The following is a 27,225-nucleotide window of genomic DNA, read 5'->3' as shown; positions in this document are numbered from 1 at the left end:
TATACCAATTACTATATATCTTTGGAGGACAAAGCATTGGTCCTGGGCTTGGTTAGCAAAGTCCAGGATACTTTCAGAGTCAGTAACCACCAGCATCAGTCAAAACATGGCGATGATCAGGGCACAAAGGGTGACTTTCCTACACATTAGTACCAAGACAGAAAATTGGTCAGATTTTGTACCTACCATCTCACATTAACCGCTGCAGAGACAGAATATCGACGTCGAAATATCGCATTGCATGAATATCGAGTCTAGAATATGGATGGTGGAAAATATCAAGGTAATTTTTTTCTTTGTTCAAAATATTGATGTTTGTGTAATGTAGAAATATCCATTTTGTAAATCTCGATGGCAAATATATTGTTGTAATATCGACTGTAATTTTTTCTTTTTGTTTAATGTTTTTGTTTTTTTAAATTAATTTGGTAGTAATTTTATATGTTTTAATTTACTGAGTCATGTTAAAATGTTTGTTTTTATTGTATTTTTATTTATTTTTAGGAGCGGGATGTTGGGTTTATAGGGGATAAGGGTGGGGAGTAATTTAAAAATATTTTTTTAAAGAATTAAATAATTTTTTAATATATGTAAAATTTTAGGAGTGGGATGTTGGGTTTATAGGGGATAAGGGTGGGTAAGGGTGGGGAGTAATTTAAGAGTGTTGGTTAAAAATAAATGTTAATAAAAAAATTATTGAATACATTTTTTCAAAAATAAAATTTGAAGTGTTAAATATTTTTAACCATTTTGAAGGGTTTTTTGGGTGCTAATATTTTGATGTAAATTGTATAAATTTTTTGATAAAACTATTTTTTACATTCAAAATTATGTACAAATTATGATAAGTTAATTATTTGAAATTTATTTTTACATAGTTGATTATTATTTGTTTTAGATTTTTGTAGTATTAATATATTTTTTATTTGGATCATTTAGAATTTTTAAATAGCAAAAATTGCAATTGTAATTTAGAATGTAATATTTATATTTTTTATTTTTGTGAGAAATGTTATCTCAAATTTTTATAATAATGTTTTTAAATATTGTATTTTACAATAATTTTGATTTTAATGTTGAATTAAAAAAATGTGGGCACCTTTTTTTAGTTTTTGGTGTGAAATTTTGTAATTTGGATAAAAAATGTACATTTTTATAAATGCTTTTTTTCATAGTTTTGAATTTTTAAAATTGATATATTTATAATTTTTTAATTATTTAACAGCTCCCTTTAGTTTTTTTTGCTATGGAATTAGGAATATTAATTTTTGGGGTTTTATTATCCAGCACTTTCCCTGAGTTTAGATGGTTTTGGAGTTAGAATAGTACTTTTGTTTGGTTTATTATCTAGCACTTTCACTGAGTTTAGTTGGTTTTGGAGTTGGAATAGTATTTTTTTCTGTGTTTATTATCCAGCACTTTCCCTGAGTTTAGTTGGTTTTGGAGTTGAAATAGTATTTTTGTCTGTGTTTATTATCCAGCACTTTCCCTGTGTTTAGTTGGTTTTGGAGATGGAATAGTAATTTTTTTGGTTAATTGTCCAGCAATTTCCCTGAGTTTAGTTGGTTTTGGAGTTGGAATAGTAATTCTTTTTGGTTTATTATCCAGCACTTTCCCTGAGTTTACTTGGTCTTGGAGTTGGAATAGTAATTTATTTTTTGGTTTATTATCCAGCACTTTCCCCGAGTTTAGTTGATTTTGGAGTTGGAATAGTAATTTTTGATAGTTTATTGTCCAGCACTTTCCCTGAGTTGAGTTGATTTTGAAGTTGGAATAGTAATTTTGTTTGGTTTATTATCTAACACTTTCGCTGAGATTAGTTGATTTTGGAGTTGGAATAGTATTTTATTTTCTGTGTTTATTATACAACACTTTCCTTAGTTTAGTTGGTTTTGGATTTGGAATAGTATTTATTTTTTGTTGTATTGTCCAGCACTTTCCTTGAGTTTATTTGGTTTTGGAGTTAGAATAGTACTTTTTTATGGTTTATTATCATGCACTTTCCCTGAGTTTAGTTGGTTTTGGAGTTAGGAATAGTGAATTTGTATGGTTTATTATATCGTTTATTTTTTAGAGTTTAGATGTATATTCAAATAAACAAAGCAGACATGTGAGTTTTTATTGTTAAGATTTTTATTTGCAAACACGTATTTTTGTTGTTGTTCACAATTAGTTTGTGTTTATTTGGTTTTGTTATACAATTTTTGAAAGTATTGAAAAACATGATTCAGAAATGTTGATGTTATTCAGAATTTGATTATAAACTATAATATATTTGTACCATATATTTTCATGTACATTTGCAAAATTAAAAATATATTTTTACATACATGTTTTTTTAATAGTTTTGAAAAATGGTACATTTTTCTGCAGCATAGTTATGTAATAGTAAAGTAAATATATTTTTAGTATTTTCATTATAAATGTTTTGATTTTCATTATTTATCATTTTTATGACAAAAGTAAATATTTGAGTACATTTCTCTTTATCTCACATAAGAGAGTCTAGAAGAAGAACAATGCTACCTGACAGAAAAAGATCCACCTAAGGAACTATTCTATACTATATAGCTTCTAATTTCAATCTCACACAAGTATATAGGGTAGCAAATAAAAGATACAAAACCAAATATTGTGGTAGAAAATAGCAAGCACAACCTAGTTGTGGACAAAAACCCTCACTCACCCGAGGGTGACATGCTTCATCATTGGGTTCCTCCAGCACACAGGGACCGCCAGGTACCCACTGTGGGCTACAACTTTACCCAAGGGGGAAGGAGCGGGAGTGCAAAGCACGTAGATGTTCTACCAACTCCTATAGGTGAGGAGGGGCAGAGTGCAACAAAAGGACGAAAGAAAACTGTGCAAATAGTGTGTTTAAAAACTATCCACTTAGGGGTATTCCCTTTATTCCTCCTTCCTAAGTGGTAGTAGTTAAAATGCTAGTAAAAGAAGGGTTAATGTATATACCCTATTATCTGATCGTTTAAAAACTATCCGCTTAGGGGTATTCCCTTTATTCCTCCTTCCTAAGTGGTAGTAGTTAAAATGCTAGTGAAAGAAGGGTTAATGTTTATACCCTATTATCTGATCAACATGTTTCTGCCTTGGTGTCTTAGATGTTAAAGGCATTCATCAGGATCAAAATAACAGTCACTCTGCAGTGTCAAGTGAAAAAATAATAAATAATAATTCAGTGATACTCAAGCCTCTCTTCCATGACCATCAAGCCTTTTCTTAGATTACTACAATCGGTCTGGGGGCTCTGTAAAACAGTAAAAATTATATAAATAATAAATTCACCCAACTGTCAGACCATAAATCTAGGTTTGGGTATACCACTCAATAATTATGTCTTGTACCACCAAAATTAAGCTTACCTAAAAATAATCTGGTATGTACCCGCTTAACCAGGCACCGGGTTTCTGACCATATACGTTTTCCTAGTGGAAATTTAAAAAGGTAAGCCATATCAACTTGTGGCAATAAAGCCAGCCTATAGAAGACACCAAAACATCTTAATAGCAGAGTACTTAATAATAATGTATCACAGTGTGTATAATAATATCCCAAAAAATTACTAATACTAATGCAATCACATCACTTGGCGATAATCCCTCCAGTTAGTTAGCTGCACGAGTTGTCATACAATCGGACAAAACATTAAGCGACTTGTCTATTGCTTAAACACAGCCGCTTGTTAATTCAAGGAGATGTCACTGAAAACAAACTCGAATCAACAAACATCCGTATCTGTACTCGATCCCGTTTGAGCCTTATTAGTAAAATGAAAAGGCCTGCAAAAGTGCAGATAACGGAGATCTGAACTCACCAACAATTAAAACGCTGAGAACTCTGCGAATACCGTGGGCGGGAGCAGCGCCAGCGTAGCTCCGAGGCAGCTAAATACTCGGAACCGGAACCTTCCGTATAGGATGTCACGTAATGAGATCACTTCCGAGTACGGACCGTAACCAGTCTAAACAACAACAACCAGCCGGCATTGTTAGTATAGAAGACGGTCCTTCCACAAAAGGTAGCCATCAAACTAGAGTAAAGCCTGTGAGCCATTATAACAAAGTTGGGTCTCAGAATGTATTACATCAATGGTATAGGGTGTTTCCCTTTTATCAATGAATCAAATACACCGAAACCAATAAAAACAAAGTATGTCCTTTTGTAAAAAATACAATAGAACTCGATCGAAAGTTCTATTTAAAGTGAGTACATGGGACATGATTAATTATTTATATGTCATGTTCATATGGCTCATACGTGTTTGGCCAAAAGACAACAAGATACCAGGAGGCAGAACACTCTCATAACAGTGTAGGATGTTAAGATAACGCTATGAGGTGGTGTGAAAGGAATAAATGCTAGGAGGTGGTGTAAGGTCGACACCCTGCCGTCAGACAAAAACCTTCGTCAAGTATATTAATGAGACCCCACAGCACACCATGGTATGTCATCATTAAGACCATGCAGATGGCTTCCCAATCTAAAAACCCATCTCTGTTCTCTACGGAACAAAACGATTTCTATGGGTCCCATATCTCTATGATAATGGGGGTTGTCTAGTACTACCCAGCTCAGATCTCTCTCAGTGTGGCCCTCATTAAGGAAATGTCTAGTGAGTTTAGTATTTGATTTTTTTCGTTTAATTGAGCTCTTGTGTTCAATTATCCTAGTTTTGACTTTCCGAGTAGTCATCCCAATGTAATACAGTTTGCAGGGGCATTGTATTAAATAAATCACTGCTTCTGAATTACAATTGGTGTGACTCGTCAATATCCATGGAGTTTTGAGACCCAAATCAAGTTGTGTAGTACGTGTAGTCAAAGCACAGACCACACACTGGCCACAAGGGTAATGACCCTGCACCGGTGCATTGGTGTCAATAGTCCGTAGAGGATTGATAATTTGTATAACTCTCGGCCGAGAGTGAACCAGTATATTTCCAAGGTTCTTGCTGCGTTTAAAGGCAGATAGGGGGCTCTCATTTATTCTGTTGCCTTTATTCAAAATATGCCAATTAAGTACCGATATGTCAGAAAGATGTATGTTTTGAATGTGAAAATAATGAACACAGTTTCAAAAAATATGCCAATTAAGATTGATGGCCTTCTTAACTGTAGTGCTGAGATGGCTGAAAGTACTCACACACACCAAACGATTGGGAGATGGTTTAATAAATGTCTCTGAGAGTTGCTCACGATTATTATTCTTTGCTCTCTTCTTCGCATTGTGTATCAGGGATATAGGGTATTGTCGGACTTGAAGATGAGTACACAAGATCTTTGCATGTTTGTGTTATTGCTGAGTTCGGTACAATTTCTCCTCAAACGTAGGAATTGTCCTACGGGGAGATTATCACGAAGGGAACGAGGATGGAAGCTACTATAGTTAAGTAATGCATTACATGCCATTGGTTTCTGATATAGTTCAGTGAATATCTGTCCGTCCTTCGGGCATGATCTTAGATCCAGGAAGGGTAAGGTCTCATTGCTGGTCTCATAGGTAAAATTAAGATGTATGTTGAGAGTATTAAGCCACCTAGAAAAGTCTTGCAGTGAATCGAGAGCACCTTCCCAGATAACTAAGATGTCGTCGATATAACGCTTCCACAGTACCAATTGACTGTGGAAGGGATTGTCAACTGGGTAGATGTAGGTGTCTTCAAACCAATGCATAAAGAGATTGGCCATACTGGGAGCACTGGTACTGCTAATGGAAGTGCCCATGACTTGCCAATAAAGTTGATCTTCAAAACAAAAGAAATTCTCCTTCATAACTAGGTTGGCTCACTTCATCACAAAGGTCGTCGGAGTCTGGTCACCCCGAGGATTTTCTTCCAAAAATAATTGTATGGTCCGGAGTGTTTTGTCTTGGGGAATATTAGTATACAGTGCTTCCACATCAAATGAGGCCATAAGATGTTTCTCTGGATCAAAATGAATAGAGGTCAAGTAGGACAATATGTGTTTGGTGTCCTGCAAATATGATGGCATCTTAGCCACCAGAGGTCGACGGAACCAGTCGACGAATTGGGATAATGGTTCCAATAACGAAAAAATCCCAGAAACAATCGGGCGGCCAGGAGGAGGTATTTGGTTTTTGTGTATCTTCGGCAAAATATAAAAAGCTGGAATCTTAGGATGTGTGGGAGTCAAAAATTCTGCTTCATTGTTGGTGATCCAACCAGACTCTTGTGCTTCTTTCACAAGGGTCCGAATGGTGTTACACAGACGTATCATAGGATCTCTCGTAATAGGTCTGTAATATTTGGTGTCCTGCAGTTGACGTAGGCATTCGGTCTGAAAATATTGAAAAACATGATTCAGAAATGTTGATGTTATTCAGAATTTGATTATAAAGTATAATATATTTGTAACATATATTTTCATGTACGTTTGCAAAATTAAAAATATATTTTTACATACATGTTTTTTCAATAGTTTTGAAAAATGGTACATTTTTCTGCAGCATAGTCATGTAATAGTAAAGTAAATATATTTTTAGTATTTTCATTATAAATGTTTTGATTTTCATTATTTATCGTTTTTATGACAAAAGTAAATATTTTAGTACATTTCTCTTTACATTTTTTTAATACATTTTGTATAATTTTAATTTGCTGCACAATTAGGTAATATGTATTTTACAAAGTAATATTTACATTTAATTTTCTGGATTTTTGTTTTATTATTTCTCCATTCTTGTCTAATGGGAGTCTTTTTTTATTTTTATCAAGCGCCCATTTTTATTTTCCTCTTACTCACTTTTCTGTATATCCGTTTTGTTTGTAGGTCATTTTGCAAAACCAAACCTCGGGGTTCGGAGCTGTGTTTAGTCAGTTAAGGTAAGTTTGATTTAATTTACTTTTAGAGTTGTTTTAGGGTAGGGGGAGGTAGTAGTAGTAGTAGTGTAGTTAGATTTGTTAGTGCATTAATTGTTTGTTTTTGGTGTAGTTAATTGTTGTTTTGGTAGTTTAGTGTTTTATGTGTTTGACGTAGTGTTGAAAAGAAGTAGAGTGTTATGTAGTGTTAGTTATGTGTTGTTTAATTATTTTATGTTGTATTTAGGGGCTGATTCCGATCCGGGTCAGAAAGCAGTCCGACCGAGCCGGAGTCCTGCAGTCCGACCGAGCGAGTACGATGCGGCCGTATGCTGCCGGACTCGGTTCGGTCGGACTCCCATAGAAGTCAATGGGAGCCGGTCGTACGATGCGTACATGGGCTCCCATTGACTGAATGGGTACGTCGCGGACAAGTGCTCCCCCTACAGTGGGTACGCGTCAGTGCCATCCGCACCGTACATGCCTGTGTTGGGGAGCTGTGTCCGAGTCGTAGGGCTGCGGGTGACAGGGGGTCCGACTCGGACCCCCAAAGGCAACCACCTGGACGATTTGCGAGCCGGACACTCCGGCTCGCACAGGCTGTCCGACGCGTGCATCGTACTCGCTTGGTTGTGTATCACATCCATTGCACGCCACGGTTAGCTTACGACCGAGACGTACGGAGCGGTCCGGACCCGGAAACGACTCGGTCGGTGAATTTCATGTAGCTAGCATTGTACTTGCTCGCTCGTACAGCTGTACGAGTCAGCCGGAAAACACGCATACGGCTCGTAGTTTTTCCGGCCGGATCATGTTCGGTTCCCTTCCGACCCGGATTGGAATCGGCCCCTTAATGTTGATATTAATGCGTGTGGATTTCTTTTTTTTCTTTACAGGTTTCCCGTTTCGTGGCAAAGCATTTCTTTTCTTAAAAAAGGAAAATGTATTTTGTTTCTTTGAAACAAGTTACTTTTTTACATTTCCTTTTACTTTTTGAGTTTGTTGGAGCGTTTTTTTTTAAAGCAAATTTTTGGGTTTTTGAGGGTTTCGTTATTGAGAGGATTACGTAATTGGTGCCTTTTTTCTACAGTTGTATTTTAGCATTTTTTGAGGGGCTTTCTTTTTGGATGGATTAGTTTTTCAATTTATCTATTGTGGATTTGTTCGTTTTCCGGGACCGTCTACTGCGACATAACTGTAAGGTTTTTATTATTATTATGGGTGGGAAAAGTTTTTGGTTACATTTGGTTTGTTTGTTTTTTATTTTAATAATTAGGGGGTCTATTGTGATGGCGGCCACCACAACGGCTAAAGGGACCGCCCGCCATAGGTGCGGCGGTCCCGCAAGTGTGGCGGGCGCATCCCGCACCTGCCGCAAGGTAAAAAATGCATGTTGTGTATTTGAATGCACAACGTGACAGGCACCGCGCAGTGCCTGCAACCTTGTGTATGCAAATGCTGGGGGTACCATAGGTACCCCCCATGTGCATCCACCACCCCCGCAACAGGCCCCCAAATGCAGGATCTGCATGCCTTTCCATGGCGTTGCCGCCATGGAAAGGCTGATCTCCGCAGTCATCATAATATGGATGGTGGTGTCTTGTGGACACCGCCACCATATTAAACACTTTTTCCGCCCGGTCGACGGGCGGAAAACCGGCGGACGGTCTTTCCATCCGCCGGGGTCCCCCCGCCTTCATAATGTTGCAGGGGGTAATGGGAGGCGGGCGGTGAATGTTGGCGGCAAGATCGCCACCGCCATGCGGGCAGTGGCGATCCGCCCGCCTACATAATTGACCCCTAAATTATGTCATATATTTATATGTACGTTTTTAATTTTTAAATGACATAATTATAATTATTAATTTAAAAAAGAGTAGAATTATGTTGTTTAAATGTTTTGTGATTTTAAAATGCCTTTGATGTTTAGCATTGTTTTTTGTTTAAAGTATAGATTTAGCAATCATATCTAGGTATTCTAGCCCTGTGGGGTTTGGAAATGGTCGAGTTTGTGTTGTTGGTATTCATACATTGTTTTTGATTGCTTACTGAGTTTAGGGCCTTTTTTAGTTAGGTATTGCTCTAACATTAGCTCTTGATAGGTCTGTTCTTTTTTGATGGCTTCTATTAGTTTGTGTAAGATTGGTTGTCCTCTTCCTCTTGTGGCTTGGAAGGCATTGTGCCATCCTTCCACCGCGTTATTAGTTTTAGCTTTTTGAGCTAGGGTGCTATCATAGACGTTCCACCAGGGGATTTGGAACTTTGGTTTTCTACTGTGCCCTGACCTATGTAGCCTTACCACCCAAGTGTCTTTAAAGTAGTCTAGGAAGGGAGTTAGTTTTGTTTTGCTTGCTTGGTAGAAAGGGCTTTCAAGAAGTTGTTATAGTGGTTGGCTACTTCAGTTGTTGGTACATAGGCCAGGGCTATTAATGTTTTGATTTGATAGGCAAATTTGCTATTGGTGACGTATTCTATATTTAGGGCCAATTCCGATTCCGGAAAAAATGCCTTCCTAATGCTATTCGTAGGCTTACTTTCCGACCGACTCATATCCGCAGCATTTTCCTACAAACGTGCAAGTACGATGCATATTCCAGGCAAATTCCGACCGAATCGTCGGGTCCGCTTAGTGCACTATGTCAGTACACAACAGGCTCAGGAAACACGGATAACGCGTCGTACGGAGGCTCAAATCAACCCATTTCCGGATACGCAAGTACGATGTGTTTTTAATACGCGTCGTACAGGGCGCCGCCTCCGGCACGTCACTGCATTCGGACGAGGCGTATGAAAGCTCCAAGTCGCGCCAGAACACGACCAACAGGTACGAGATGGAGCAGCCATGTATCCAATCACGCATGTCTTCCCTATACTGTCGCCTACCGCTACCGACATGCACGATGCAGAAGGTAAGTCACACACCTACCACACACCAAAACGTCACAAGTACACGAAAGGAAACACCACAAAAGGGGGGTGGATGCCTATCACACCCAGCATATCCCAACCATAGGAGGGTGGATGCCTATCACTCTCAGCATTGTCCACCCCATAGGGGGGTGGATGCCTATCACTCCCAGGATTGTCCACCCCATAGGGGGGGTGGATGCCTATCACTACTAGCATATCCTAACTAGAGGGGGTGGATGCCTATCACTCCCAGCATTGTCCACCCCATAGGGGGGTGGATGCCTATCACTACTAGCATATCCTAACTAGAGGGGGTGGATGCCTATCACTCCCAGCATTGTCCACCCCATTGGGGGGTGGATGCCTATCACTACTAGCATATCCTAAGTAGAGGGGGGTGGATGCCTATCACTCCCAGCATTGTCTACCCCATTGGGGGGTGGATGCCTATCACTACTAGCATATCCTAACTAGAGGGGGGTGGATGCCTATCACTCCCAGCATTGTCCACCCCATAGAGGGGTGGATGCCTATCACTCCCAGCATTGTCCACCCCATAGGGGGGTGGATGCCTATCACTACTAGCATACCCTAACTAGAGGGGGCGGATGCCTATCACTCCCAGCATTGTCCACCCCATAGGGGTTGGATGCCTATCACTACTAGCATACCCTAACTAGAGGGGGCGGATGCCTATCACTCCCAGCATTGTCCACCCCATGGGGGGGTGGAAACCTATCACTCCCAGCATTGCCCACCCCATAAGGTGTGTAGGCAGAACACTCCCCCACTTTAGATCAGTCAAAATAGTGTCAAATAGGCCCAGAAATAACTGTCCTACTCAGCACATGTATACCATTGACAACATGCGGAGCATCACATTGTCCAGTCTGTATTGTCACCAACAAACAATTCAACAGCAATTTTATTATAATAATTCACAGACTTAGGAACACGAAATGGAAACCTCAAATAAAAAAATGCTTCATTCAGCCATTGTATTTAGTTTACAAGAAGAGAAAAAACAATGAGGCCAATGGCTAGTCCATTTCAACAAATCTTTTAGGGGGGGGATATAATGGACTCTCCCTCCCCTCACCTGCCTGCACTGCTACAAGTAGTGGACATCTCCCCTTGGAGGGGCATCTGTAAGGGTATGGCAGGCACCGCAGGGACATGACTAGGGGTGAGCTATTAGGGTTTAGGGAGGGATGGGAACTGGGGTGGAGTCGCTCGACACTGCAATGGCCTGTTTGGGTTGAGGGTGTGTTGGCTCCACTGAAATGGCCTGTGCCTGTTGAGGGGGCGGTTGCTCCACTAAAGTGGCCTGTTCTTGTTGAGGGCATGGTTGCTCCACTGAAGTGGCCTGTTCTTGTTGAGGTGGTGTGTGCTCCACTGAAGTGGCCTGTGCCTGTTCAGTGGGTGGTTGCTCCACTGAAGTGGCCTGTTCTTGTTGAGGGGGTGGTTGCTCCACTGAAGTGGCCTTTTCTTGTTGAGGGGGTGGGTGCTCCACTGAAGTGGCCAGTTCTTCTAGAGGGGGTGGGTGCTCCACTGAAGTGGCCTGTTTGCGTTGAGTAGGTGGTGGCTCCACTGCAGTGTCAGGATCAGACTGGAGATGGGGGAAGTTGGAGGGGAAGTGCTTGTGTTAGTGGGGGAATGCCTTATTTTCTTGGGGATTTTGTAATGGGTGTGTGTGTGTGAAACTGTTATTGGGTGTGAGGTCTGATCCTTGGTATGTTGGGCCTGGGACTGTGAGGATGTGGAGGTGGGGGGTGAAGTGTGATCTTTGTGCTGGCACAGATTTGAGGGACCTGGGTGATTTACGGGTGGGGGCCTTGGACTGGAGATTTCCCGCTCCTCTTGCTAGCTGTGACTGTTGGATCTTTGGGGACGAGGCCAAGTTCACAGAGGAAGGGCTGCTGGCTAGTGCGTTTTGCAGGAGAGTCAGGGGTAGGGGTCTTGGAGGGAGAGGTCTGTGAGGAATGAGCAGTTGTTTTGGTTGTGTGTGAGACTGTATGCTCCCTCTCCCCTGTGTGTGTGCTGTCAGTCCCCTGACTGTGCCTGGGTGCCTGTTTGGACTTTGTCTTGGGTGGTTGTGTGCTGCTTGTGTCTGTTGGGGTGTGTGACTGTGCCTGTGTGAGTGTGCTTTGGACAGGTAGGGTAGTGGTGACTGTGGATGGGGCAGTGGAGGTCTGGGTGAGGTACTGCTGGAGGAGGGACACTGCTGCCGTCAGTGAGGAGGCAATGGACTGATTACCCCGCTGTACAGCAGACATGTCTGATGAGATGCCCTCCATGAACGACACCAATTGTGTCAACAGACCGGTGTGTGCATGGAGGACACTCAGAATGGATGTCTGCCCCACATGGATCTGTTTGAGCAGGTCCACTGACTCTACACTCAGGGCAGCAGGGGGGACAGATGCAAGTGCAGTGGTGCCTGGCACGAAGGAGACACAGGTGTGTCCACGGACTTTTGACCTGTGACCAGCTGGGAGGGTGGAGGTGGTTGTGGTGGTGGTAGGGACAGACGCAGATGTAGTGGGACCTGACATATCCTCAGCCAACACCACAAGGGAGTCGTCGCCGGTGCTTGACAGTTCATCGGCAGATGTTGTAGTGTCTGACATGCTTTCGGCGTGGCTCCCCTCACCCTCCGTGCCACTGGATCCCTCCTCCTCCTCCTCCACAGTGGATCCAGTCTGGCTACCCGCTCCCTCAAGGTCTGTGGATTCGTCTCCTCCGCTTGACATAGGTGATGCTGTGAACAAGGAAGATGAACTGAATCATATCAGTCAACTGCATAGACTTGACACATGAGTACAAGCACAACATATCACAGAGCAAAGCCTTGCCTAATGTAATTGGCACCTTTCTCATTCCTTCCCCATATGTGAACATGGCACTTGTCAGTCTGCCAGTAAACCTTTGTTTACAAACACATACTGGCAATGGAACCATTTGTCTGATTTGTAACGTGGCACACAAAATACATTACACATAATGCACCTAATTGCAGTTCGCCTGATCTGTCATGCACATGAGTGCAATGTGCCATTACACACATCTCCCTTCTCATTTAGGGGATAGTGGAAAGTGACACAGCAAATTGGATGGACTGATATTAAAGTTGTAATGTTAAATATACTACCATCACCAGACATCAAGGTGGGCACATGTCCTGAACGTTAATGCTATGATGGTCTGAATGTAGGACAACAGACAATTTCAAATAGTGCATATTCACATTCTTTCAATGTGGCATGCTGTGCCACTTGCATGTCTGCATAAACAGTCTGTAGTGACAATTGTTCCCGGGCCAGTTAATCACAAGGTTTAAGGTTGCACTGTGTCACAAACATGAAATCCCTTTTCCATGCAACATCTGCATTGCTCGAGTTTCTTTGTGCCACACCCAAGTCAAAGACTCTGACAAGGCCACGTTGGGCTACTTTGGCATTGCACTATGTGAATTAACACATCAGTCCACAGGACCTATTACGTAGTAATCAGGAATGAATTGAAGCTGCATGAGCATGAATGTCAAAGACAACATCATGCAGACTCAAGGGATGAGACACGCATGTTCTGTCCTGTATATTTTAGCCAGTTTACAGGAATTAGCTGTCTGTCCAGATTACATGTACAAACTACCTATCTTTGTGTACAAAGTCCAATCTGTTCACACTGTCACAGAGTCAGACATATGAGAATCGACTTTGCAATGTAGAAAGAGTTGCCTGACACAGAAAAAAAACGATGTGACATTGTCTCATTTGGGCTCATTTGGCATACCAGTCCTTGGGCCGTGTGAAATGTGGGATTACACGGAGCAACATGGAGGTGACTACACCGTTTTGTAAACTTATCCATTGCAATTGTCTGAGGCTTCAACATTGCTCTCCCCTGCTGAACGTGTGTTTAGCATTTTTTTCAAACATCAGTATTTATCCAGTTCTGCCTCTTCAAAGATATATGTATGTTACACACAGAGCACATATCATATTACAGTTAATGTGCGGACACATGTCAGACAATTACAGCCCTCATGATGCTAAACTAAATACACCTGTTGGAAAATGGTGATGATCACAATAACATTGGACAACTGCACATACACATATCCTAAGTGAAACATGTCACATACAGGGAGTGACACATCTGTCCGTCATCTGATAATGGTGTCTACTCAAAAATTGCCCATGATGTATTGTCTAAGCAGACATACGAGCCGTGAGAGGCTGAGCAGGCTGAGGGATGGAAACAAGCATTACATACCTAGTACATAGACATTGCATATACTCACCCCCTTTTTGCTGCTGTCTGTCCTTCAACTGAACATCAAGGTCAGGGAAGACCACCGGCAGTATCCTCAGCATGTGGGGGGTCAGTGTCCGTTGGCCACCCCTCCGGCGAGGAGATGACAGTTTCAGCTGGACCCTTGCGATCTTCCGGGTCCAGCCACAGAGGTCCTGCCACCTCTTCTGGCAGTGGCGGCGACGGCATTGGTAGGCCCCCACTGATCTCACGGCACGGGTGATGGTGAGCCAAATATCTGCCTTCTGATGGTAGTTGACCTGTAAGGATGACATGGTGATAACTCATTACTCCATCTGCAACATCTTAAGCTTCACACACATGGACATATGAGTCATGGTCAGACTGGCATTTCCTGTCTAAAGGTAAGACAAGTATCATCATGGACAGTTGTCCTGTGTGAATACCTCCCTGAGAAACAAAAGAACAGGGCAGGGAAGACTGACCCACAACACACACTACTGCATCACTTTACGTCTTCTGTGCATATCTACCTACATACTGTAAGACTTACTACAAATATGTCTGCCTGCATGCCCTTGGGTACGTTAAAGCAAAGGGTAAACCCACAAATCACTGGGACCTGGGTAATAGAGCAGTATAAGGGAGAAAGGGTCCCAGGATATACAAACTTTTTTTTAAAAAACAAACACAAGAGCAATCACAGAAGAATACAAAAAGAATACAACGAAAGCTGCCCAAGTGTTATTTAATCACACTTTGGGAAAGTACACATTTGCTAATAAATACAATAGACTTTGATCAAATAGTGCGGGGTGCCAAGGAAGGGAAAAAGGTGGATAGTGATTTGAGTGAGGTATGGGGGGTAAGTGACATATAAATTATAAACACGTCACAATTTGATTGCAAGGCAGAACAATTTCAAGCCATAACATCCAGATCAAATTCATTGGATTGAATAATAGAATTATTTACAACAACCATGTACAAGCAAGAGCACAGTGTACATTACACTGTTGGCAGTACTGGCAATGGAGTATTGTCGACGTTTCGACCCCTGGACATAGGTAGGTAAGTCGGCTCCTTACTAACGGGGTCTTCTTCAGGACAAAGACAGTGTGACAAGGGGAGTGGCACCTAAAGAAATATATATAGTATTAAAAAATATATTAGTTCGGAATCCCAAATTGATTGAATCAAAGGGACTCAAAATGGGGCAAGTAACCATATTTACCCAAAACAAGGGTGAGCAAGTAATCGATAACTTCTTGGCGTCAGAAGGCGCAGGGGCTGGTAAGCTCCCGAAGGGGGTAGAGTGAGTGACACCTAAAAGGAAATTATAAAGTGTCATAGTGGAGATCCATAAAGCACATATAGGATTCAAAATTGATTCAGTAAAAAGAACTTACTTAATTGCCAATCTCAGAAAAGTCGGGGAATTTTATATCTCCCGAATCAGACGCCATGGCGCATTCTCAATGGCGACAGTGGAATTTATCCCAGAAGAATCCAGTCTCTAAAGGTAAAATAGAGGAGTAATAATACTAAAGTCTTAAAAAACCCCAGCCTAAAGGAAGTACAGCTAAAAGAGCAAAGAAACCACGCCATGTCACCAAACAACATTGCTTTACAACGTGCGCTAATAATCGGCCCCTATCAAAAGGATGTCAGCGGGGATGATAAAAGTATACACAAGGTATTTGGCCAACAGGTTACTTAAATAAAGTCAAGTGAGCTGAATACCAGAACCCACCCTTACATGCTAGGCAAGTCAGCGGATGCAGGATGATGTTAACTCAAGAAACCGCCAAGAAAGGGAATTAAATTAAACGGTACGAGCTGGCAGCCGGAAAAGTGGAAAGTATCTCGGCAACTCAGCATACCATAGCAGGGGAGAGATGTGACCCTTACCGTAGGAAGCGGCGACACCCACTGTCCTCGTAGTTCGTTGGGAGATCACAGAGACTGCACTGTTTGTGCACGGAAATAGACAGACGCTCCGCGTGACGTTAGACGCGGCGCAGACGCTAGATGCCTGCGGTCTACAATGTATTAGAAGAAAGACAACGGGAGTTGTTTTCTCAAGATGATTTGAAAGTCATTATTTAGTTAAACCAGGGGGAAGCAGCATTATTGGTGATGTGATGATCTTGGGCTCATAAATAGTTATATTGTACACAATTACAACTGGAGCGAACAGGGTCAAATGAATCATTGGGACATGTAAATGAGTAAACAGCATAGGTCTGATTAAAGAAACATCGTGCCGAAAAATACATGGGTAAACATGAACTCAACATCAATTGTCATGTAAGTGAGTAAACAGCAAATGGCTGATCTTTACCGGAATGGATACATGGGTAAACATGAACTCGAACACAGTGTAAACACAGATAAACTGTATACATATAGACACATATTTGATATGTATTAGTGGCCTTCGAAAAATGCCAGAGATAGTAAAAGGAAGGGTCCATAGTTAAAATCAAGAGACATCAGTAGGTAATTAGATTTTTTGCTGAAAACAGAAATATACACGAATGGATCAGAGGTGAAATACAAAGGGTTGTACAGTGAGCTAGTACATAGATCTGAAGGGAACCCACATTGGTCCATTGAAAGGTCTAACTCAGCATCAAGCTAAATCCCAGAGAGGCCAAGGAGCCAAAGGTACCTAAGTGTTTAAACTGGCTAGCTGAGCATTGCTAAGGTCCTGCTCATTTAAACCCATATTGATTGTGTCAAAGCGAATCATCCATTTGCACTCCCTGACAGTAAGTATAGAGGATATATCTCCTCCCCTTGGCCCCAGTCTTGTTTTTTCTAACACAATCCACTGCATTTGGTCTGGGCGATGTCCCACCTGTTTGTAATGTTCAACTAAAGGCGCCCCAATGACCTGGCATCTTATTCTGCTTTGGTGCTGTAGTATTCTCACTTTTATCTTCTGTTGTGTCTGGCCAATATACAGTTGGCCACATGGACAGAGGATCCCATAAATAACGTCAGTAGAGTTACAGTTAGTGTGGGAATCAAGTGTAACAACATGATGTTTGTATGCAAAAGTTCTAGCTTGAATCGTTGTTGGACATGCCTTGCAAGATCCACATTTGAAATGGCCTATAATAGGTGGTAGGTTCCACAGTGACTGTATAGTTGGTTTCACTGGGTCTTCAAGAAATGAATGGACAACATGATCTTTGATACTCATTCCTTTTTTGAAGGAATGCATAGGTAACGATGGTTGATCAATCTCAGTTGACACAAGGCTCCAGTGTTTGTTAATTATCCTCTTCACTGCGTTGCTTCTGGTTGAGAAAGTTGTAACGCAAATCATTTTCTGATGGGCTGAGGCGGCAGGTTCTTTGGCTGTTAGTAAGGTTTCCCGTGGATTGAACCACGCCCTCTTCTGGGCCCTTTTGACCAGGCGCTTTGGGTATCCCCTTGAGATGAGTCTGATGCTTAGATCTTCAGATTCCGTTAAGTAATCAGACCTCTTGGTGCAATTTCTACGGATCCGTAAAAATTGTCCCACCGGCAAATTGTCTCTTAAACCTCGGGGGTGGTAACTACTGTATCTTAGAAGTGAATTCCGTTCAGTGGGTTTTCGGTACAGGGTCGTACAAAGCTTGTCATTTTCACTGAAAATCTTTAGATCCAGGAATGGTATCTCCAGGGGGTCAGACTGAATAGTGAACTGAATGTCCTGATCACACAGGTTAAGCCATTCATGGAATACATTAAGTTGAATTATATCGCCATTCCAGATCAGTAATATATCGTCGATATATCTCTTCCATAGATCTATTTTTCGGGAGAAGGGGTTGTTGTTAAAGACATGTCGCTGTTCAAAATTGTCCATATACAATATCGCCAGATCTGGGGCAAATGCAGCTCCCATCGCTACTCCTTTCCTTTGGATGTAGTAGTTTCCCTGAAAGTAGAAAAAATTCTTTTTCATTGCAATAGCAAGAAGTGCAATGATGAAATCCGTGGGTACCCTCATTGGAGCTGGTCTGGAATTCAAAACTTCTCTCATCACATTCAAAGCTGGTTCCTGAGGGATGCTGGTATAAAGTGATACGATATCACAGGTGACAAGTAATTGTTCCATGGGGTTGAAAGATTTTTGGTCAATGATGGTAATTACTTGCATGGTATCGCGTAGGTAAGTCGTTGTTTGCTCAGCCAGTGGTTTCAAAAAGAAATCAATATATTTACAGAGAGGTTCCAGTAGTGAACCGCAGCCGGATACAATTGGACGACCGGGTGGATGAAGCAGGTCCTTATGTATCTTTGGTAGGGTGTATATAGTAGGTAGGCGTGGGTTCCTCTGATTGAGATAGTCAAATTCCAATTTGCTTAGAAAACCAGAGTGTAATGCCTCAAGAGTGATGTGGTGAATTTCCTCCGCCAAATCCTTAGTGGGATTAGAATTGAGTAAAGAATAGCTAACACCATCGTGAAGTTGTCTCATGATTTCAGATTTGTATGTCATAGTGTCCTGAACAACTATCGCCCCACCCTTGTCAGCAGACTTAATGACAATGTCCTTGTTGTTCTTGAGACTCTGAAGGGCCGCTTTCTCAACTTTGCTCGTATTAGGTATCGTATGCTTGTAGGTTGATAGTAGGTTGTTAACATCACTTAGAACCATATTCTCATACGCCAGAATTCTATTACTCATTGTATGAGTAGGCGGTACGAACTTAGATGGAGGACGTAGTCCAGTAAAAGATTTAGAGGGAGTGTCATCGGAGTTCTTAAAGAAATATCTCAGACGGATCTTTCGAAAGAAACCATGGAGTTCTGTTTTTAGGTTGAAAGCATTGGGATGGGCTGTAGGAACAAATGACAACCCTTTGGAAAGAACGGATTGCTCCTCTGTATTCAAGGTGTATGTGGAAATGTTGACTACTGGATTAATATTGGAATTCACCACCTTTCTCCCTTATACTGCATGCCCTTGGGATCACAGTGCTCGAGGGACAGTTTCTAGACATGTCATTTTTTACATGCAGTGTAATCAACACTCACCTGCTCCGCTGGTTTGCCATACAGCTTGCAGTAGTTCGGGAGTAGGCTGTCCAGCAGGGCCTGGTTCTCCTCTTCAGTAAATGCAGGAGCCCTCTCCACAGGACGTGCCATGGTGACTCCAATAGGATGTATAAATTGCAGCAGAGAGTTGTAGATCTGCAGTAAGTAGCAGCTAGTGCAGGCAAGTGATAAATGTTGTTAACACATTGACTTATATCTGTGCAGCAGAGGTGGACTCAGTTCCATGCCTCAAAAGCAATAGGTCCGAGTTGTTTGCATCGTATGAATTAGTCCAATCCATCACATTGCATGCCTCGGACACGCCTACTGCGACGTTCAAAATCTGCTCTTCATCACAACATAGACTTTGATACATATGTTGCAAAAGTAAACGGATTTTGTCCACCAACGATTCGTACACGATGCAAAATGCGCGCCTGTCAGCATGGCGACCGACAGCAAAGGAATGCGACCGGCTCGGCCTGGGTGTGCCTCTCAAATCCATGCTTGTCTCACCCGCATCTAACAGCATTGTATTGAGAATGCAATCTGTCAGCCCGGCTCGGTCAGGATGTGTCTCACGCATCGATGCTTGTCTCACCCGCGTCTAACACCATTGTATTGAGCATGCAATCTGTCAGCCCGGCTCGGTCAGGATGTGTCTCACGCGTCCATGCTTGTCTCACCCGCGTCTAACACCATTGAATTGAGCATGCAATCTGTCAGCCCGGCTCGGTCAGGATGTGTCTCACGCGTCCATGCTTGTCTCACCCGCATCTAACACCATTGTATTGAGCATGCAGCCTGTCAGCCCGGCTCGGTCAGAATGTGTCTCACGCGTCGATGCTTGTCTCACCCGCGTCTAACAGCATTGTATTGAGCATGCAACCTGTCAGCCCAGCTCGGTCAGGATGTGCCTCACACGTCCATGCAATACCCACTCATCATGTCAGACAGTACATGTAAGATTAATGGCATTCTGTATGCCTGTGTGGATGGACTTAAGCACATGTAAAATGGGACACAGACAAAAGACAAGACTACTCACATTATGATCCTAGCTTACAGTGCAACAATTGCATTGTTTGTGAGGAACATGACAAGTCTGAGTGACCAATTCACAGATCATCCTCCTATGCTTGGCCACTGTCCCAGGGGATCATTGTGTTAACACAGGATACATCGACACGTAATCACACCATCATCTGATCATGATTCAAAGTACAATGTGTTAATTCCTTTGGACTGTGTACACAGTATGTGAGACTTGTACTACGCAAAAACTTACTGGTGAGTGTTGTCACAGTCATTTAGATTTGCCACATCTTGTATTTGTCATGTGAGTTGCCTTAGTGTCTCTGTATCACTGAATTGCATGTATGCATAGAAAAATAGCTATGTGCTACACATCATCAATATTCTATCTGTGATAGGACATGTAGGTCATACATCACATCATGACAATGTCCACACCATGACAGTTGTGCATGGTCATAAGCTGTCTGTATGTGGTGTTGTTACTAGGTTGCAATACCTTATCCATGTCTGTGTACCTTCCGTACATGTGCTAGTTGAGCTATGACTCTCAGTCTGATACTTTAGTGCGTGTGTGCTCTGTTTGTCACAATTGAGCACATGGAGAGTATCAGACAACAGTGATTGGTCACAGTACAATACTGTATTATTAGATGTACATGACATAATTGAGTGTATGTCCATGCTCACAAGGCTGTCAATTAATGATTAGCTCAACATCACACACCTGACTTCACTGTGTCTTCATTCCAATTGTAAGGCGATATGTTCATTCATTGTTACATGAATCTAATTTTAGATACTAATATGGGTAGATATTTTGTCACATCTACCGCAGGGGCCCAAATGTCCACAGACCCTTACCTGATCTTGCAACAATGGTGGAACGTGAGTGCATGAGAAAATACAGGTTAACGAGGGGATTAATTACTGAATTGACAGACCAGTTGTCACCACACTTGCAACCTGAACGCACATATCCCTTTGCCCTGACACCCAAGGTGAAGGTGATGGCGGCACTACATTTTTTTGCAATAGGATCGTTCCAGTTTACTGTGGCTGATGCTGGTGGCATGTCCCAGACGATGTTTAGTCGAGTGCTCCGGGATGTGTGTGAGGCCATGTTGAGGTTCCTCGACCTGTACATAGCGTTTCCTACACCGCCACAGTTCCGTGCCATTAAAGAGGATTTCTATGCTCTGGGCCACATGCCACATGTGATTGGATCAATTGACGGGACACATGTGGGTTGGCTTGCACCGCAAGCCCAGGAACAGGTTTACAGGAATCGTAAGCACTTTCATTCCATCAATGCCCTTGTGGTATGTCTTGCGGACCAGATAATCTCCCATGTATGTGTGCGTTTTCTGGGATCTGCACACGACACATACATTATGAGGATGAGTCGGATACCCCAAATGATGCCCCAGATCAGGAATGAGCATGCCTGGCTAGTAGGTGAGTCATGTTGTCAGATTCTGTGGTGTGTTCATTGTCTGTCATGTTGTACCCTGGTATGGCTCAGATTATCATTTCTATTTGATGAATGTAGGTGACTCTGGATACCCCAACATGCCCTGGTTGCTGACACCACTCAGGAACCCGGTCACACCAGCTGATGTACGTTACAACGGGGCACATGGGCGTACCAGGCGAGTGATTGAGCGCACATTTCGGCTGCTGAAGACCAGATTTCGCTGCCTGGACCGTACAGGAGGTGCCCTTCAATATTCTCCAGAGAAGGTGTGCTAGATAATAATAGTGTGCTGCATGCTTCACAACAAGGCTGTGAGGAATAAACTCCCGCTCATCCAGGATGACAGGGACCAACAGCCTCCATCATGAGAGGATCCAGGCCTGGGGCACGTTGTCAGTGACGAGGAGGAGGAGGTGGATGTCAGGAGACAGCTCATTAACAACTTTTTCACATGAGTGTAAGTATGCCACGATGTTTGATTATGTCTATCCAAAGCTTGATGTGTGTATGTCTAACAAAATGTGAAATGTGTGTGTGTATGCTAATTAACAGGATCATTGTTGTTGTACAGTGCATGTTAAGTTCTGATGGGCACCACTACATTGTTGTCATACCTCCTAGCTTGTGTTTAGTTGTTACAATGGCCAATAGTGAGTCAATAATTCGATATGTCATTATAGCAAGTTGTATTTCAAATTGTACTATGTCTCTCCTTCATAGGCTCCTTTGGATGTTGTGTGGGGACACACAATGCTGTTCCATTATGGAATTGGTATTTGGAACAGTACTCTCTGACAGACAATGTTTTTGGTCAGTGATTGAATTTAGTTAGTTCATATGAATACTTGGAACTGTATTCAGTTATGTTTTGTGGTGAGCGGAGTTTGTGCCTGTGTAATACACCTGTTCCACACCTTGAGTTTTTGCATTGTCAGTTTTCACACATGCTACAATCGTTTATAATCATGATTTCTGGCATGTTCTAAGTTTCATGAGGCAATGTTCATTGTCTGTGCAGATCATTGTTTAGGTTTGACAACAGTGTGTGCAATGTTTTAATAGTTGCATGTGCTATGTGTTTTGTGAGGAGCTTGCGTGTCTATCCCTGTTATGTGTGATGTGTCATTTCTTCACAAGATGGCAGATGATTCCTTGACTGGTGCTTATGATCATGCTTGATTATGCAAAGTTACCCTGAGCCAAGATTACATTTCATGTTTCTGTCTAAGATTTTAGGACAAATTATTTCTATGCTTGTTGTGCAAGATGGATTTGAGTCCACATTATATTATTTTGATCATGTTCAAGCACAGCGCCACAAGGTTTCCAATCCAAGACTCATTGTCAAGGTATAACTAATCTGCACGTATTGTTTATTCATGCCATACTATGTTTTACTGACAATAAGTGGTATACTTGCATCACATTGATGCACAGGTGATTCATCTACACAGATGAAAGTTTTCCATCTACGCACAGGAGCTCTGCTGTGACCAGTACTCCTAGTTTCCGAGGTGAGGGTTTCACCGGTATTGGCACAGAGTTCATCATTACTTTGATGAATTTGTCACCTTCTCAGGGAAGGTGGTGATTTCAACACTCATGATGTAAACACATTACATCTTAATGATCCAATTGAATCATGTAAAATGTATATTGTTTGCATATCATGTATTATGCTGCTGGTGCAAGGTCGTATACTGCATTGTAGGACAACAGACAGAGCATGGGTGAGTGAGCATGAATGTGTGCATTGCTACCTTGACTGTGAGAGTTTTATTGTACTGTGTACTGTGTGGTAGAATCTTTGTGTTACATCTGGATGTACTTTTTTGAGCTGATGAGACACTAGAGTTACTGGTTCTTTGGATTGTGTGTTCTGATGTGGAAATAATGTCCAACCATCCTTCAACAACGAACTATTGTATTGTGCTTACTTCTGTAAGTTTCGAATCCCTACCACAGAACTCATGCACCTCATTGAAAAAATGTTCTCAATGATACTGATCATGTGTTCTAAATTTGGTACAGTGTACAATTAACAGATGACATAGTGATTGGGTGAATATGTATTTATTAATGTGCATGTGAGGAAATAAAATTACATTTAAAGGTGATTGTGCTCCCAATTTTAGAATCCAAAGTTCATTGATGAGTTGGAAGTGTTGTCAGATGAAAAATATTCAGAGCAAAGTCCACAGTCAATTTGGCATTTGGTCCAACTCAAACGCTCCATCCCATGTGGGAGAGCCTGGGGACTGTCAACAAAGTCAATGATTAGCACACAATGGAGGTATCCTGTGCATTTCTTCACTTCCTGGGGGGGATGCATGGCCATCAGTCTCTCACTTGCCATCCTTCCTTGGACGGCCCCTCCTTTTCTTAGGAGGGGGGAATCCTCAGTAGCAGACTGCCGCAGTGTAGGGGACTCTACGCCAGACTCCTCGTCCCTCCTTGTGGCAGTTGCCGATGTTGAGGCAACAGGTGTGGAGTGCACACGGGGAGGTGGGGCAATGTTGTTTGTTATCTGGCGTAGGCATGTTAGTATGTCCCTATGCACCGCTGTCAGAGCGTCAATTTTTGACCAGTTGGACTCCATACGGACCATGTGTTGGTCCATTCTGTCCATGTGTTGGTCCACACGGTCCATATGGTTGTCCATCCGGCCATGATGTGCAGCCTGCTATTGTTTCCTGTCCCTGAGGATCCCAACAACCTGGCCAAATTCTCCGGTGCGTTCACGATGCATGTTGTAAATGCGATTTAACTCGGGTCAGCATTATGTACAGCACCAGCTGTGGGACGTGTCCTCCCACCACGCACCCTCACACCACTCTTTACCCTACCCGCACAGACATTACCTGGCGTTGCATGCACTGGCAGCTCCTGTTCTCCCTCGTTGTTGGCAGGGCTGGTATTTCCTGCCAATTCAAGAGTGTGCTGTTGTGATGTGAAGAGAAGGTTGCGGGCAAGTGTTCCTCTTTTCCAAACACAGATTTATACACATCAGTAGGCTAATTCCTTTATTTGGATGTAACACAACACAGATAGGTTGGAGTGAAAGTAGTTCTTTTTATTTTTATTTGTCAGTTAATTAGGTCCATTTCACTCGTTGTAGATTTTTCATGTTGCAGGAGTGGTAGCTGGGGTTGCGGATCGTACTGATGCTGTAGACTGACCCACACCCAAGGTGCCAGGTTGGTTCTCATCACCCGAGGAGGGCTGAGAATCATCCCCACTGGAGGCCTCAGTGTCCGCCGTTGTGCTGGAGCTGTTGGCGGACTCTGACTCTGATTCCTCTTCAGCTGGTGACCTCCGTTCAAGAGTGCCTGTGGGTAATGGAGAGACACAATGTTATTGGTGTCATTTCAGATGTTATGGTGTCATACACAGACAAATTTCACAAATTTGTTGATGATGTAGCGTATCCTTATTATTTCTACTCATCAACGGTCACAGACAATGTGATATTTGTTAATGTCAACTTGTGAGTGGGATAAGATGAGCTTAACTGAGCATGTCCAGCTATGTGCATCAATGTGCATGTATTTGCTATCCTTGAATGTTTGTAGTAATTGATTGTGAAGTGTCACACTGTGCATGACCCATGTGTGTTGTTATTTCATACTGTAACAATTCTGAGGTTTATCAGTAATTGTGCATCTGTGCTAGCCTTTGTGAATGTTTGTGACTGTATCATTGCTGAGGTGACATGCAGACTCACTCTCCTGAGTATGTGTCATCATTTAATGATTTGACTTGGATGAATGTGTTAATGTGAACAATCAATGACATCACATGTGTAACCTCAAATGCTATAGCAACACGTTTGTTCTGACAAATGCATTGTTACATAGCAGTCCATTGAAACACAGATCATTAACTTGACATTCTGTAGGTGAGTCGCTAACATGAATATTGGTGATATGTGTTTTTTGTATGATCTGACATTCCCTAATGTTGAACTCACTTGACTTGTAATGGTAAATTGTATCAGTTTGTAATCCTACGCAGCGCTTACAGCAAGTTTGTGTGTTGTTTTGCATTGTGAGGTTCTGCAATGTCACAACATGGTTGTTGTACTGCCTGTGTTATTTTAGCATTCTTTGTAAAGGTGTGCAATGTGAGAAGACATATTGGTGTAGATGTTTTTCATCACTTTGCACACATGTATCTTTCTGTTGTACAATTTCTCGCTGCATACTTTTGCACATGATCAGTACATGTACAATCTAATTGTTTTGCATGGACAGAGGAGTCTCCCAAGGATGATCAGTTGCCTCTTCATGGGCAGAGCTGTGTGGTACAGTGTGTTAATATCTTGAGTTGGTCTGCATTGACTTATACACCAGTTCCCAATGGCAAACAGACCACCTTACTCATCATTGTCAGAAGATCAATGACAATGAGGGTAGTATTTTTCAAGGATGCTGACACCGCTGACTGATGTTGGAGTACAATGCAAAACACCAAAAATGCCTTGTGCACATGACACAATGGAAGAGTGTCAGCCATCTTGCATTGCACCGCACATCTGCTGTGCGATGGGCATTGACCCTGATGTGTGTTCATATGTGTGTGTTTTGTGTTATGAGTAGTGTCTGCTAATTAGACTGTGTCCTGTCCTACACACATATTTGTTGCATACACAGTGAGGGCATATGTGACTGATCTTTACCTGTCATGGTGTGGATCGTACAGTTAAGGTTATGGTCTGTCGTTGTGTGAGTAGGCCAAGACTGTCCGTCAATTTCCTAAGATTCATACATGATGCCCCAGTGTGGCCATGCTTGTCAGGGCATTTACATTCACTGTCAGGGACAGCATAGTGACAGGTGTGTTGTTGTGGTGTTGGGGGTTTGTGACTAATGTGTGCTGGTGGCTGTAGTCATTGCTTCCACTCATCCCCCACCCAGGACAAATGGGCCAGCATGTCCCATGGTTCCATGTCAGTGAGTAGAAAGTTAAATTGGGGATGTCTGGCTGGGATGTCTGTGGCTGTGTATTTGAGTTAAGTTTATCATATTTCGACATGTACTTACCAGGTTCTGGTAGTCCAGCTATTCCAGTTATGGCCTCCTGTGGGATGAGGTCACGCACCTTCGCCTCCCAGGTTTTGAAACGCACTGGTTTATGACGGCCACTGCCAGTCTTGTTACTCAGGGCATGTTCTCGGCCAATGAGCCTCTTGATCCTCCTGCGGACTTCATAATACCGGTTCTGGATGTCCTCCCTTGTGTGCAATGTAGGTGAATGGGCATTCACTTTGTTGACAATCCTCTCCCAGATCTTGGTTCTTTGGGCCTAGGAGGTCTGTTGGGGCCAGCTGCTAAATAACTGTGGCTCAACTCGGATGATTTAATCTATCATCACTTCCAACTCAGCAGCTAGGAACGCTGGATTCATCCTTGGGGGCATGGTGATGGGTGGTGTTGAAGATGTATGTGTGTGTGAAGGTGTGTGAGTGTGAGTGGAGGGGTGGTTCAGTGGTGCTAGTTGTGTGGATATTGTGTTGTGGATGAGTTGTGTGTGTTTTTTAGTGGTTACATGAATTCTCTGTGGTGTGGTCTGCTTGCATGTGTGCCTGGATAGCAAGTGGTGTTGGTGTTCATTTGCTCACTTTCTATAGTTTGAGTTGTGGGTGTGTCTTAAT

This window comes from Triturus cristatus, chromosome 8 (assembly GCF_964204655.1).
Source record: "Triturus cristatus chromosome 8, aTriCri1.1, whole genome shotgun sequence".
In the NCBI taxonomy this organism is placed as follows: Eukaryota; Metazoa; Chordata; class Amphibia; order Caudata; family Salamandridae; genus Triturus; species Triturus cristatus.
The sequence above is the reverse complement of the archived record's forward strand: the minus strand, read 5'-3'. Positions refer to the sequence as shown.